We start from the raw sequence: 15,705 nt of genomic DNA on the forward strand, positions 1-15,705 counted from the left end.
TGGCATCACCAACTCGATGGACATGAGTCTGAGTGAACTCCAGGAGTTGGTGATGGACAGGGAGGCCTGGCATGCTGTGATTCATGGGATCGCAAAAAGTCAGACACGACTGAGAGACTGAACTGAACTCAGTGGCCACTATGTACACATAACTATTGAACACTTGAACTGTAGCTGCTGTGTTGGGTCCACTGGGAGGAAGGAGGGCAAGAGGGATTCTATCTTGAAGACTCTCAGCCGTCTTAAGACAGGATGTGAATGGGGCCTGAACCCTGTTCTGGAATGAGGAAACAATCGTTAAAGAGAAACCAGGTCTCCTTGGAAACCCTCGCCTCACAGATGGAAAACAAAGATTGGAAGTAAAGGTCAAGTTGTCTCAGATTAACGATAGCGCCTGTGCCTGCATGTTGTAATTGTTAATTCTTCCTGCACCTGCATGTTGTAAAACTAAGTAAATTACTAACGTGTAACCAGTCAGAACTGGGGTATAAAACCAAGTCCTCAGAAAGCAGGGTCCTTGTTGAGAACCAATTCCCCTTGGACCCACTGGCATAATAAATTGTACTCCACTGTCTTGACTGTTCTCCGAGGTGTATTTTGTGACTATGGATTCCACAACAGCTGGAGGCCTTATAAACTCACATGCATTCTAGAACATGAGAAATATTAAGAAAATGCCAAGGTTGATTCACAGATAGATCTACTTGGGAGCATAAGGCAAACATGAGTGTCTGCTGAACAACTCCACTCAAGGTATCCTTGGATGACAGAAGAGAGGGTAGTCCTCCTAATGGACACAGCTTTGCCAGCGCACCTGGTTATCCATTGTGTGTGGTGAAAAAATCTCCACCCTGAGGGTTAAATACATACATCTGAGGAGCAGCAGCCAAGACTTGACTGCTGGCCAAAGGTCTGGGAGAGAAAAACTGAAGATAATATAGAGTAGAGGCATGCAGATGGGAGTAGAGCAAGGTATCTTCATAGAGCACACTAACACCCAGCAGAGCGCACCCAACTAGTGTGCTCTAACACCCAGAGCACACTAACACCCAAGAACACTAATCAAGTAGACACTGTATGAAGATACTGCAATATTTAGCAATTTGGAAATAAGCACTTCATGTCATATACCATTAGAAATCAAAAGAAAAATGTGCCCACAGGGTTAAGATGACTACCAGCTACCAAACTAGACTTAAGGTTATATTAAAGTCCATGACATTACTGCTGTGTCTATGAAGTTTAAGACACTGAGAAGTCAATAGAATACATACCTAGAAACCATAGGGGTGATAAATTCCCCATGGATATGAAAGATAAAAGGCACAGCCAACTATACAGCTATCTGCAAACACAAACCTGCTTTTGTAATAAGAAAGCATGACCAAATCTGCCCAGGGACATTGTTCAAATGGGTAGAAATTCTTAGATTCAGGAAATATAGATTCCGTTGGAAATTGTTCAGGATAGCAAGGCCTTCAAAGGGTTGGAAAAAAATAAACTAAGTGAAATAATAGAGCTCTAGGAAAAAGAACTATATTTGGAAGATGAGTGACATGGAAATCCAATTTACCAAAAATCTTGGCTTCTTTAGTTTCTGCTCAACTTCATAGGTTTTTTGAGGTTCTTTATGCCGAAGAATTGATGTTTTTGAACTGCGGTGTTGGAGAAGACTCTTGAGAGTCCCTTGGACTGCAAGGAGATCCAACCAGTCCATTCTGAAGGAGATCAGCCCTGGGATTTCTTTGGAAGGACTGATGCTAAAGCTGAAGCTCCAGTCCTTTGGCCACCTCATGCAAAGAGTTGACTCATTGGAAAAGACTCTGATGCTGGGAGGGATTGCGGGCAGGAGGAGAAGGGGACGATAGAGGATGAGATGGCTGGATGGCATCACTGACTCAATGGATGTGAGTCTGAGTGAACTCCGGGAGTTGGTGATGGACAGGGAGGCCTGGCGTGCTGCAATTCATAGGGTCACAGAGTTGGATATGACTGAGCGACTGAACTGAGCTGAAGCTCTTAGGACACTTAAATCCTGTCTTAAGACACAGGTCCGGATGCATTAAAGACATACCTGCTGGAGTTCATCCCAGTTTTTGACTCAGCTTTAGAGGACCACCAGATTGACATGGTAAGCCCTGCTGTGCCACATAAGAATGCCACATTCCAACTGCTGGAGAAATGGACAATGTTCATGTAATACCCTCTTGACCTTAATGATAGACATCTTGAGAGCAGGGAATTTTGTTAGAAATGCTATTGTCTTCATTCTATTATCCCAAAGTTCTTAGGCCCAGGTAGAGTAGATATGAAGATTTGTGCACTGGAGCTGCAATAAGCATGTGTTCTGAAGCTTCAAGATAATGTTTCAAGGTATAGTGTCATTTTGATTTGGTACACTTAGTAAGCCCTCCATTCCTTGTCTTACTAATTTGTTCTTGGCCTCCTTGTCTGAGAAGACAAGGAGAGACTAGCCTCTCATTTCCCAGCTCAGTCACTGTACTGAGTCGTCTCTATATTGCAGTCTAGTGCCTGGTCTCTATTCAGTCACTGATCTTTGGGGCCTCTAAGTACCTTCTACATCTTGAGTTACCAGATTCTATGCCCTCAGATCTACCACGTGGTTAGTTTTATATGAAAACTTGACTGAACAAGTGTCCAGGCACCCCATGGCTCAGACATTGACTGTCTATGGGTGTATATGGCATGAGAGGAACAGTTGAACGGCAGACACCTTCCCCAGTGCCAGTGAGCCCCATCCAATCTGCTGGAGGCCTGAGCAGAACAAAGGCTGAGTAGGAAGGAGCTCCTCCTGCCTGACCCACCTTGAGCCAGGACGTCAGCCTTGCCCTGCCTGTGGACTAACTGAAACGTGGCCTCTTCTTCTTGGGTCTCGTTCCTCCAGGCTTTCAGACAAGAGTGTATGCTATAGGCTCCCTGGTTTGCAGGCTTTTGAACTTGGGTTGGAACTACACATCAGCTCTCCTGTGCCTTTGACAGCTGCAGGTTAAGAATTCTCAGCCTCCATAATTGTACAAACCAATTCCTTGTAATAGCTTTCAAATTGCTTACCCTGGTCGTCCTGCTTCCCTGCAGAAGTGAGTGATCCACACTATGACAACTACTTTAATTTGCATGCCCACAAGGAGCCCTTTCTGTTCTCTGTCTGTTCTTGGACTTCTCAATCCAAATAAGTCCCTATTCTGAATACCCTATTCTGATCTTTTAGGCTGAGCAACTTTTGATTTACCTTTGCTCTCTTCACTGAGGACCAGTTTTGGTGGAAAGGGAACTGGGCGGAGGACTCCCAGTTTTGAGTCACAAGTTTAGTTTTAATAAAGGCATAAACACAAACTACCTGCCCTTTTTAACATATGCACTATGTATGCTATCCAAATACTGGTTTTTTATTCTTGATCTCTAGAGTTCTCTCTTTTCACCCTGTGAACTCAGACTTAGATTAAGGAAATCTTTCACTGAGTTCAGGCACCAGTCATAAAATAGTCTCCCTATTACCCTTACCAAGGGACTTGTAATTTTCATTATCTGACACATGATTCTGCAATAGGGACACAGCCCCTGAAGTAGTACAGTCTAAGCCTGACAAGATAAAGTCAGCATTTGAGACAGGTATCTACATGATGGAAAGTTCCCATGTGTACAGGTACAGTGTGGGAAGTGATAGAATTGGTACTGAATGATAAACACTACCTGGAGACAAATGATTTAGTTAATAATAGAAGCATATAATCCTTGGAGACTGTGGGATTTAACAGAGGTTGGGACACACCCCAAGGATGCACATATGATTATGATTCCAGGTAACAGGATAGCCCTGACTCATCATTAGTAAAGGTAGGAAATCAGATATCCTAGGTTTATCCCCAGAAATCAGACAGAACATGATCACTGAGTACATACAAGTGTTATGACAACTTGGAATATGGCACCAACATCTAAAGCCATCATTAGTTGCTCACTTCTCAGTCCAATATGGTATTCTGATGGTCTGAGTCAGCACTAACCAGCTTCATGAAGAAACACCTTTTTCACCTGTAAACTATAGAGCCATAGATTAGAGACAACTATTCAGCAAAACATGGAGAGGAGTATTTGTTGTTCCGTTTCCATTAAACAGATGAAATCATTATGCATCCTTTGTGGAGGGGTCATTAGGGTATGAGGAGAAGAATCAGAAGTGTTTCTTCTAATTCTGCCCTCTTCAGGTGTGCAGTTAAGTCCCTTCATGGAAACAGATTAAGCTGCTTTCTTCACATTGATCAAGCTAGAAAAACAAGCACAACAGGATTCCTATGCTACACCAGGAGCTTTTGGATGCCTTGAAACTATGGACTGTTATAAGTTCCAGTTTCAGGAACCAAAGTGCAAGGTTTTAAATGGAACCTGGATAAACATGAATGTTGTCTTTGAGGGTAAGGATAGGAGTCTTTTTGAACACTGGCAGACACTAGTAGAGAAGATGACTGCTTACAAGAGGTATTCTGTCAGAGGGATGGATGTTTATGGAAGTTATTGAACATCCAGGGTGAAAGGAGATTCTTTAAAAATGAGGAGTCATCTGCGGTGGTCAAGCCAGAAACACCTCCCCTTGTCTGAGCTGTGTTGAGCACCCCATTTGTCCTGAGGGACTTTCAGCTGCCCCCAAAGTCTGAGAGTCCATTTCCTGCTCAGAGCAAAGATGACAAAAGCTCAAGGAGCATCTGGTAAGAAAAAATGTTTGCATACAAACAGGAAAATCAGATATTATCAGTGGTAGAGCTCAGACAGTGAAGATATATGAAGGACAGGTCCAAGAAGAGACAAAAGTTCTGAAAACTTAAGACAAAAATGGCTGATAAATATGTCAGTAAACCTACTAAATCAAATATGTAACAATGGAAAAAGCTATTCCCTTAAAACATGATTAATTAGCTAAGGTGTATCAATCACTAAAACTGAGGATAAAACTCTGCCATTGTTACCAATTAAAGATGGCCCCCAACGTCAACGTTATGACATTAAACCAAGCATTTCTCCTTAAAAATAGTAAAAACTACAGAAAAGACAAAGCAAGATGCTAACATGCCCAAGAAACCTGTGATTGGATTTTTTGTGGCCAAGTTGTTCAGTCCAAGATTAATTCTTAAGTAAAAGATGAGAGTTCTGCAACAACCAAGAAACTTTCAGCCAGTCTCTAAATTCACAAAACCTCAGCTTGTAGACATTAGCAGTGTAACAGTGAAAAATGATAGAACCTCTCATGATGACTGCAACTAAAGTTGGGAGCACCACATCTCAGAGCAGACAACTTGTGCTACCTCCTATTAGAAGTCACCACAGTGGAACCTGATACACAGTGGATGCTCAGTGTTAGTCCCCACCTCTCCCCCTATTCTTGCAGTCCCCCTCTTGCAGATTTCCTGAAGTCTTATTTGAGGGCCATGCTTTACATTTCCCCCTTTCAGTCCCATCACACTCACTTTAGACACCCAGCTAGATACAGAAACTAAGTTTGTGTAAAATATGTTGATACACATGGACAGAGTTTATTTTGGCTATAATGGGTGAACTAATGGTTGACTTTCAACCTTTGCATTTCATCTCACAAAGGTGTATGTTCAAATAATTTTTATTTGTCTCAATTCATGTAGCTATTTAAACTGGGGTACACTTGGCCTGAGCAATCTGTATCCCAATTCTCTAAAAAGTCTTAGTTTAGTTTCTTTTTTAAATCCGTTCTAACTTACAAGAGGAAAAGTTCTTTTAGGTGAACTTTGGTATGTGGTTGAGCTTCGTAACTGTTTTGTTCTCCATGAAAGCAAACTTATATTTGCCATATTTTTTCTAGTGTATTGTTATTTTAAATAAAAGATGCTGTTACTTCATGTCGATACAAAATGTTTTGGTCTCACTTCTGTTAAACCTTTTAAATAAATGCCAAGTTATTAATTGAAGACACTTTGCAATCAGTTGAAAATAGTATTGTTTCATTTGATGGGTTTTGTGTCATCTTTATTCCTGTTACTATTAAACTCTTCAGGATAGCCATTCCTTCCTCCTTTTTGATGAATGTGTATCTCTCCTGACTATACCAGCTTGGAAAAGAGCTGCTCCTACATGTGGCAATCAAGGGGGGATGAGAATGATGACTCTTGTGGTTCTCTGTAGTGCTGAGCAAAAATCTCCCCCTCCTGCCCCATTTTATCCACCCAGAGAAGAAATCGGATTGATTTTACACCAAATCAATAAAGGGAACAGATACTATGCAAATTGACATAGAAAAGAATAATCTCCTTCCCTAAAAAAAAGAAGTCACCACAGTAATACCCAAGACACCATGAAACAAGGCCTCAAGATATGCCTACCAATGTTAGTTTGGAAAGGGCCTTGAGATAGAGTTATCACAAATACAGTTTCATCTGGTATCAAAACAGGTGCTTCTCAGGCCATAAGACACTTATCAAGAAGCATAGCAGCTGAAATGGTAGCCAGGCCTGCTTTGTTTTCTAATACTAAATAGAAAAGTCAAAAAGCATTGACCAGCACAGACATACCATGGTGAAAAGAATTTATAGTAGATGGACTCAACCCAAATAAACTGTGGAGAAGAGAAAAGCTCATCAGAGTGGAAAACTGGCAAAGGAAAAGTGTTAACAGGCTTCCGAGTTCAGTAGCCACCAAGCCTGAGCCCAAAGCACAAAGTGAAAAGTCAGTTGGGACCTCCTGGACTACCATAGCAGAAGATAAAAAAAAAAAAAAAACCCTTATGATATTTTCTAAATGCCTAAACCTGATTAATAAGAGATGTCCAAGAAGTGGTAGTATTGGTTACACTGAATGACCTAATTAAAAATATCCCAGATGTCAAAAAAGAGTTTGTTAGATATTGGATATGCCTCACATGTACTGAAACCATTCAAGTCCTACTGAAAATATTGTCACAATCTGAGAAGGCCATTCTGGCAGGAGTTCAGCCTATTGAAGAGATGCAACATGGAGTCGTTGACACTCTGACAGTAAAGAAGTCAAGTTAGATTTGGACCAAACATTGAGGTTTGTGCAACCAAGAAACAAACTGAAGAAGCCGTCATTGACAATGTTGACCTAGGATCAGAAAAACCAGAAATGGAAAATAAGCATCCTAGAAACGTGGTATTTCAAGACTGAAAATGACCTGGATGACAAATATTCAACCAATGATGTTAAAACTCCCAATACAGATATTATTGCAGAATGCTTAAATATGTGTCTGCTACTCCATACTTGCAAAGTGTAGAGAAGGATGCAGTTTGATGGAACAAATTTTGCATTTAGAGCACTAAAGTTTCTAACACTGGTTAGACGTTCAAGGTCTTCAAGGGACTTCTAAATTGCTAGATATGTTAAATAACCATTACCCATAAATTTTCAAGAGTTAACAGAGTTGGGACAGAGTTGATGCTGTATCATATGCTGCATTGTACTCAGAGCCTGGCCAGAGAGAAAAGAAGTGAAGCTCTGATAAACACTGGGGTTGTATTTTTCAAGGGGGTTTTGTTGGTTTGTTGTGGCTTCATATATCCTTTAGGTTAAGAGTCGCCAGGTACTTAAGTATTCACAGTAGTCAGTGCTTTTACTAATGTTCACTCTGTAGCAGCTGTTGACCTCTGTCCTTTGGAAAAGCAATTCTACCTTATTGATCTTAATAGACTGTTTTTCTCTAAGGTAAGTTTTGTCAAGGCACTTAGCTTGCTTTGTCACCTAGTTCTAGTAACCCCTATTGCTATGGTCTCCTCTGTCCTTGGAACATTGCCCCTAGTTCTTGTCACTATCCAGCAATGCCAGCAGGTTGGCAACCTGTAGTCTCTTGGCCTTTTATTGTAGCCAAAGTCACCAAGAAAGATAATTAACTAAATACTCCATTTCTAAGAGAAGATACTTTTGGATAAGAAAAGACGTGCATAAACCTAGTTGGTATTCAGAACCTTAAGTCTTAGTTCCTTTAAGTTCCGTTTCAAATCTGACTATCTAAAATGTTAAAACTTAACTTCTGTTGCTTCATTTGATATAATTGATAGACTATTGTTCACTTAGTCATGTCTGACACTTTGCAATCCCATGGACTGCAGCACACCAGCTCTTCCCTATGCTTGTTTCCCAGATTTTGCTCACACTCACATCTACTGAGTGGATGATGCCATCCAACAGTCTCATCCTCTATCACCTGCCTCTCCTCCTGCCCTCTGTCTTTCCAGCATCAGGGTCTTTTCCAATGAGTCAGCTCTTCACCTCGTGTGTTAGAGGTATTGAAGCTTCAGCCCTTCCAATGAATATTCAGGGTTGATTTCCTTTACAATTGACTGGTTTGATCTTCTTGCAGTCTGAGGGACTCTCAAGAGTCTTCTCCAGCACCATAGTTTGAAAGCATCAATCCATTGGCACTCAGCCTTCTTTATGGTCCAACTCTCATATCCATACACAAACTGGAAACAAACTAAGATCATTCTATTGTTTTTGAGATTGCATCCAAGTACTGCATTTCAGACTCTTGCTGATTATGAAGACTACTCCCATTTTTTTCTAAGGGAGTCTTGCCCACAGTAGTAGATATAATGGTCATCTGAATTAAATTTGCCTATTTCCATCCATTTTAGGTCACTTATTCCTTAAAATGTCAACATTCACTCTCACCATCTGCTGTTTGACCACAATTCACCTGATTCATGGACCAAACATTCCAGGTTCCTATGCAGTACTATTCTTTACAGCAGACTTACTTTCACCAGATACAACCACAACTGGGCATCATTTTCACTTTGGCTCAGCCTCTTCCCTCTTTCTGGAGCCATTTCTCCATACTTCTCTCCAGAAGCATATTAGACATCTACTGACCTCGTGGGCTCATCTTTCACTGTCATATGTTTTTAGCTTTCATACTATTCGTGGGGTTCTCAAGGCAAGAATGCTGACATGGTTTGCCATTCTCTTCTCCAGGGACTGTGTTTTGTCAGAACTCTCCATCCATTACCCATCTGTTTTAGGTGGCCCTACACAGCATGGCTCATAGTTTGAGTTACACAAGGCTGTGACTCTATGTGATCCTTTTGGTTAGTACTCTTTGATTATGGTTTTCATTCTGTTTGCCCTATGATGGATGAGGATTAGAGGCCCATGCAAGCTTCCTGATGGGATGGACTCACTGTGGGGAAAACTGGGTCAATGCTCTGTTGAACAGGGCCATGATCAGTAAATATTTAATCCAATTTTATGCTGATGGGTGGGGCTGTGCTCCCTCCCTATACTTTGACCTAAGGAAGCCCAGTCCTAAAGTTTGAAGTCTCTGTGGTAGGCTATAGGCACTACGGTAGGGGTAGTGGCAACCTCCTCCAAGAAGACTTATGCCAGCACCCCACACGCCCTGTAGCCCTGCTGCTGCCAGTGCTGCTGACCCCACAGCAGGTGACTGTTGACCCACACCTCTGCCAGAAACTTCGAAACGCATGCAAGTCTAACTCAGTCTCTTGTGGGGTCACTGCTCCTTTCTCTTCAGCCCTGGTGCACACAAAGCTTTGTTTGTGCCAAGCGTCTGCTTCCCTAGGCCTGGGGGAGATCTGTAATCAAATCTCCCTGACCTTCCAGTCCCTTTGTGAGATCCCCAGATTGGGAAGTCTGAAGGAGGCCTAGAACTTTCACTGCAGTGTAAGAACTTCTTTGGTATAATTGTTCTCTAGTTTGTGGGTTACCCATGAAGGACCTAAGCTACTCCATTTGGTTAACAGAAAAACTCCATTTTGTAAGGTTCCAGGAAAAGAGCCTTTGGAAATCCCCTGACCTCACCCCACCACCCACGAGCCAATCGGACCCCAGACCAGAATCTCCTGACTTAACGTTCAGGAACTCGTGGTCTACCTAGGTAACAGGGACCAATCAAAAACCAACACACAACCCTTCGAAAGAAAGTGACCAGACATCCCCCTACGTAGAAATTCTTTTTTTTCCATGAACACTCCCTATATAAGCAATGTAACCCAAATCCCGGGGCTCCTCTCTATAGCCACTGCGTCGGTATCAGTGAGAGCCGCAGCTTGAGCTTGGTAATAAAAACTCTTGCTTTTGCATCAGATATCAGCTCCCTGGTGGTCATTGGGAGATTTCGCAACTTGGGCATAACATTTGGGGGCTCGTCTGGGATCTCCCACCGGCTCCACAGGAAGACCGATCCAGAGAGTCATCTGCAGCCGTTAAGCTTTTTTCTGTCTTTCTTTTCATTTCTGGCAGGGCCTATTTTCTGAGACTGGTATACAACTCAGGCAGACGCGCCGACGAGTCACTGGTGGGGGTCGTTGGGATATGTCCCTGACCCCGGCAGGGGGGACGGAGTGCCCCTGTTCTCTGTAGATGATAGCAGGTCGCTCCCACTGAACGGCCAGAGGCCATCGTCGTTCGGTTTTACCTCCGGACTCCCAGAGGTGTATTTCTCCTGTCTGTCTGTCTGTGTGGCTGTTCATATTGTCTGTATTAATTTACCAATATCTGACTGATCCCAGGACGATGGGGCAACGCCATTCTAGCCCATACCTCTATCCTTGGTTACTGATAATTTTAAGGAGGTCAAGATGCGTGCTCATGACCTCAGTGTAGAAATTAAAAGGAATAAATTAATCACTTTTTGCACTGCAGAATGGCCGACTTTCCATGTAGGCTGGCCCTCAGAAGGCACCTTTGAGTTGGGAACTGTACACCGAGTTCGGGATATCAGTTCTGACCACGGATCAGACACCCTGACCAAGTTCCCTATATCATAGTATGGGAAAATATCATATTGCGCCCCCTTCTTGGGTAAAACTTTTTTGCCTCAACAGGGATTTTCTATCACTCAGGTGTTGGTGACACGTGTAGGAAAAAACCTGAAGAATCCCAAGGAACCTGAACCAATGGCGCTGCTATACCCTATCTTGCAGAGGGGAACAGAAGAAGAACTTCTGTTTCCTCCCCCTTACCAACCCCCTGAACTGCCACAGGCCCCCGCCATTCCTTCACCCAGGGTCGAAACACAGGGTGGGGGGAGGGGACCCGCACAAAATATTCACCATCAGCGAGCCAGGTCCCCGGAGGGGCCGGCAGACTCAACTGTTACCCTCCCCTTACGAGTGGCCGGCCCCCGCAATGAGGCAGGAAACCAACCTCATCAATACTGGCCCTTTTCTACTAGTGACCTATATAACTGGAGATCCCAAAATGCTAAGTTCTCAGACAATCTTCTAGAAATTGTGCTTTTTACTCATCAGCCCACCTGGGACGACTGCCAACAGCTGCTCCAGATTCTCTTCACCACAGAAGAGAGAAAAAGAATACAGAATGAGGCCCATAAAAGGGTCCCAGGGACAAATGGAGAACCCATCACTAATATAGATGAAATTAACACCTCTTTTCCTTTATCGTGACCCAACTGGGATTACAATATGGCACAAGGTAAGGAGAGGCTCCGGGTCTACCGCCAGACTCTCTTGGCGGGGCTTAAGGTAGATGCACAGAAACCTACTAACCAGCTAGAGTCGGAAATGTTCAGCAGGGCCCCACCGAGAGTCCAGCAGCCTTCCTGGAGAGGCTAGTGGAGGCCTTTAGACAATACACCCCCATGGATCCAGAAGCAGAAGGCACTCAGGCTGCTTTGATAATGCATTTTGTCAACCAGGTGGCTCCAACATTAGGAAGAAGTTACAAAAACTTGAACGCCTGGGTGAAAAGAGTATCCAGGATTTAATAACAGTAGCAGAAAGAGTCTACAACACCCGAGAAACCCCCGAGGAAAAACAAGCCAAAGCGGCAGATCGCCAAACCCGTAACATGGCACACATCCTGCTGGCTGCAACAGTTCCTGACTCGGGAGAGAGAGCGCGCCAGTTGCACCGCCTGGCTGCTGAAGGTAAGAGCCGTCCCCGTACGCAACCAGCATTAGGAAAAAAAATGTCCATGTTGTAAAGAGGAAGGACATTGGGCCAAGGAATGCCCTAAGAAAAAGAAGGGACCACGAAAGACCCCCATCCTGGCTGTTGAAGAACTGAGTGATTAGGGAGGATGGGGTTCAGCGCCCCTCCCCGAACCCAGGGTAACCCTAAGAGTGGAAGGGACCCCATTTGACTTCCTTGTTGATACAGGGGCTCAATATTCGGTTTTGCTAGAGCCCCAGGGAAAACTGGCCGGAAAGACCTCTTGGGTGCAGGGGGCTGCTGGAATGAAACAATACCAATGGACTACCCGAAGATCAGTGGACTTGGGTGTGGGCCGGGTATCCCACTCTTTTATGGTCATTCCGGAATGCCCCTTCCCTCTGTTGGGAAGAGACCTGTTGACCAAAATGCAGGCCCAGATTCATTTCCTCCTGGGGGAAACCAAAATACTGGACCAGTCGGGCAGACCGATCCAAGTACTGACCATGCAATTAGAAGATGAATATCGGCTGCACCAGAAACCTATACAGCCTCCGGTAGACATTTGAAAATGGCTAGATGAATTCCCCGAGGTGTGGGCCGAGACAGGGGGAGCCAGTTTTTCCGGACACCGCCCTCCTGTATATGTAGATCTCAAGCCAGGGGCCAACCCCGTCTGGGTCCAACAATACCCCATGGCCCTGGAGGCCCGACAGGGGATCACCCCCCATATCCGCAGGCTCCTAGCCCAGAAAATCTTGAGACCCTGCCAGTCGGCCTAGAACACCCCCTTGCTCCTTGTCAAAAAACCAAATTCTCGTGACTATCGGCCAGTGCAGGATTTACGAGAAGTCAACTGCCAAGTTTTAGATATTCACCCTACTGTGCCGAACCCATACAACCTCCTCTCTCCCATCGGACCATCACTGGTATATGGTCTTAAATTTAAAGGATGCCTTCTTCAGCCTCCCCCTGGTATCCAAGAGCCAGGACCTTTTTGCTTTTGAATGGTCTGACCCGGAAGAAGGAATCAACGGCCAGCTGACCTGGACCCGGCTGCCACAGGGATTTTAGAATTCTCCCACCATCTTCGATGAGGCCCTCCATGAGGATCTGGATGAGTTCAGACAACACCACCCCCAACTAACCTTGTTACCATGTGTAGATGACCTCTTAATTGCAGCAAAGGACCAACAGACTTGCCTTATGGGCACCCAAGAACTATTGCGGACCCTTGGAAAATTAGGGTACTGAGCCTCAGCCAAAAAGGCTCAGATATGCCAACCAGAGGTCACCTACTTAGGGTATGTATTAAAGGAAGGACAGAGATGGCTGTCAGAGGCATGAAAGGAGACGGTACTTAAAATCCCTACCCCAGATTCACCTCGAAGGGTGAGAGAATTTTTGGGGTCTGCTGGGTTCTGCTGTCTTTGGATCCCAAATTATGCAGAACTGGGTAAACCCTTATATGAAGCCACAAAAAGTACCACCCCTTTCAGTTGGACAGAGAGGATGGAGACCTCTTTCAAGACTATTAACACGGCCCTGCTGTCAGCCCCCGCCCTAGGGTTGCCTGACGTTACAAAACCCTTTCTCCTGTATGTAGATGAAAAACAAGGAGTGGCAAAAGGGGTACTGATGCAGCATCTGGGACCTTGGAAGCGGCCGGTGGCTTACTTGTCTAAACGCCTAGACCCCGTGGCATCAGGCTGGCCCCCATGCCTCCGCATGATTGCAGCAGTGGCCCTAATGGTCAAGGATGCAGATAAACAGACACTGGGGCAAGAGCTGCATATCACCGCCCCCCATGCCATTGAGGGCATCCTAAAACAGCCCTCAGATAGGTGGATCAGCAACGCTCGGCTGACCCACTACCAGGGATTACTGCTAAACCCCTCCAGAATCATCTTTCTGCAGCCTACTGCTCTCAATCCGGCTACACTGCTTGCTAACCCGGATTTGGAAGCCCCAGTCCATGACTGCAGCGACATACTGGCCCAGGTACATGGAACGCGAGAGGACTTGCAAGATCGCCCTCTAGCGGATGCTGAAGTTACCTGGTATACGGATGGAAGCAGTTTTGCCCCAGATGGGCTCAGGTATGCAGGGGCAGCGGTAACCACAGAAACCCAAATCGTGTGGGCAGAAGCACTATCTCTGGGCACTTCGGCTCAAAGGGCTGAACTAATCACCCTAGCAAAAGCCCTCCAAGTTGGGGAAGGACAAAAAACTTAACATCATTACCGATAGCTGATACACCTTTGCTACTGCCCATATACACGGAGCCATCTACAGAGAGAGAGGCCTCCTCAAAGCCGAGGGTAAAACGATCAAAAATAAAGAAATAAAAGCCCTCCTCTCAGCATTGTGGCTTCCTAAGAAACTAGCCATAATACACTGCCCAGGACACCAAAAGTCAGACACCCTGACCTCAAAGGGAAACAATTTGGCAGGCAGAGCAGCCCAAGGTGCAGCCCAGGGCACTGTGATAGAAGCCACCCTTCAATTGCCTGACCCCGGGAGCCCTGTTCTGCCAGCTTTACCCAACTACTCAGCAAGAGACTTAGACTGGATAAAAGATTTGCCTATGACCCAACAACTGGCCGGGTGGTGGAAGGCAGCGGATAGCTCCCTGATCCTCCTGGAGGAACTAGGAAAGCAGGTGTTACTGAGGATGCATCACTCCACTCACCTGGGAACCCGCAAGATGCAGGACCTGATTAGACATGCCAAGATTACCACGAGAGACATCAGATCAATGATAGAAAATATCGTATCAACCTGCAAGGCCTTCCAGCTCACCAACGCTGCCTGTCATCCAGCCAACCACCTGTCTAGAGAACGTGGGAGTCGACCAGGAGCATACTGGGAGGTGGACTTCACTGAGGTAAAACCGGGTAAATATGGATACAAATATCTACTGGTATTCATAGATACCTTCTCAGGGTGGGTAGAAGCTTTCCCCACCAAGAGAGAAACAGCACAGGTGGTGGCCAAAAAGCTGATTGAAGACATCTTGCCGCGGTTCGGGCTTCCTGCACAGGTGGGGTCGGACAATGGGCCAGCCTTCGTATCTCAGGTAAGCCAGGGGGTAGCCCAGGCTTTGGGGGCTAGGTGGAAGTTGCATTGTGCTTATAGGTCCCAGAGCTCAGGACAAGTAGAGAGGTGAATAGAACACTCAAACATTAACTAGTTGCTGAGACTGGAAGGGACTGAGTGGCTCTCCTCCCCTTTGCCCTATACTGGGTGTGAAATTCTCCCTACCAACTGGGACTTACCCCCTTCGAAATTATGTATGAGATACCTCCCCCAATAATTCCTAACCTAAAAATAGAGGTGCTAAAAGAGATAAATGATCAGAGACTACTCTTTTGTCTCTGGTCCTTACAATACTCCCACAGGGACACATGGAAGAGGCTCAAGGCATTATATGAATCAGGCCCACCACCTGAACCCCACCGCTACCGGCCAGGAGACTGGGTGTACGTGCGCCGCCATCGTCAAGAGACCCTAGAGCCCAGGTGGAAAGGGCCCTTCCTAGTTTTCTTGATGACACCCACTGCTCTCAAGGTTGACGGCATATCTACTTGGGTTCACTACACCCACGTATGGCCTGCGGACCTGTTCGCCCTAAGGGAAGAATTGTTCTCCCAATGGAAGACCAAGCTGGACAAAATAAATCCATTCAAACTCAAGCTACAGAGGCGATAAAAGTACTGTTTATACTGTTGTCTCTATGGCTTAGTGCTGCCGCTAACCCTCATCAACCAGTGAACCTGACTTGGATGATTCTAAG

General features: G+C 45.1%; 2 pseudogenes; both read left to right on the top strand.

Moving 5' to 3' along the window:
- The first annotated feature begins 4,348 nt into the window (after window positions 1-4,348).
- On the top strand, window positions 4,349-5,350 carry LOC138092194 (cytoskeleton-associated protein 2 pseudogene; annotated as a pseudogene).
- A 210-nt stretch (window positions 5,351-5,560) lies between these two features.
- On the top strand, window positions 5,561-7,293 carry LOC138092195 (cytoskeleton-associated protein 2 pseudogene; annotated as a pseudogene).
- Window positions 7,294-15,705: the final 8,412 nt, after the last annotated feature.

The sequence above is a fragment of the Capricornis sumatraensis genome, chromosome 16, assembly GCF_032405125.1.
Source record: "Capricornis sumatraensis isolate serow.1 chromosome 16, serow.2, whole genome shotgun sequence".
In the NCBI taxonomy this organism is placed as follows: Eukaryota; Metazoa; Chordata; class Mammalia; order Artiodactyla; family Bovidae; genus Capricornis; species Capricornis sumatraensis.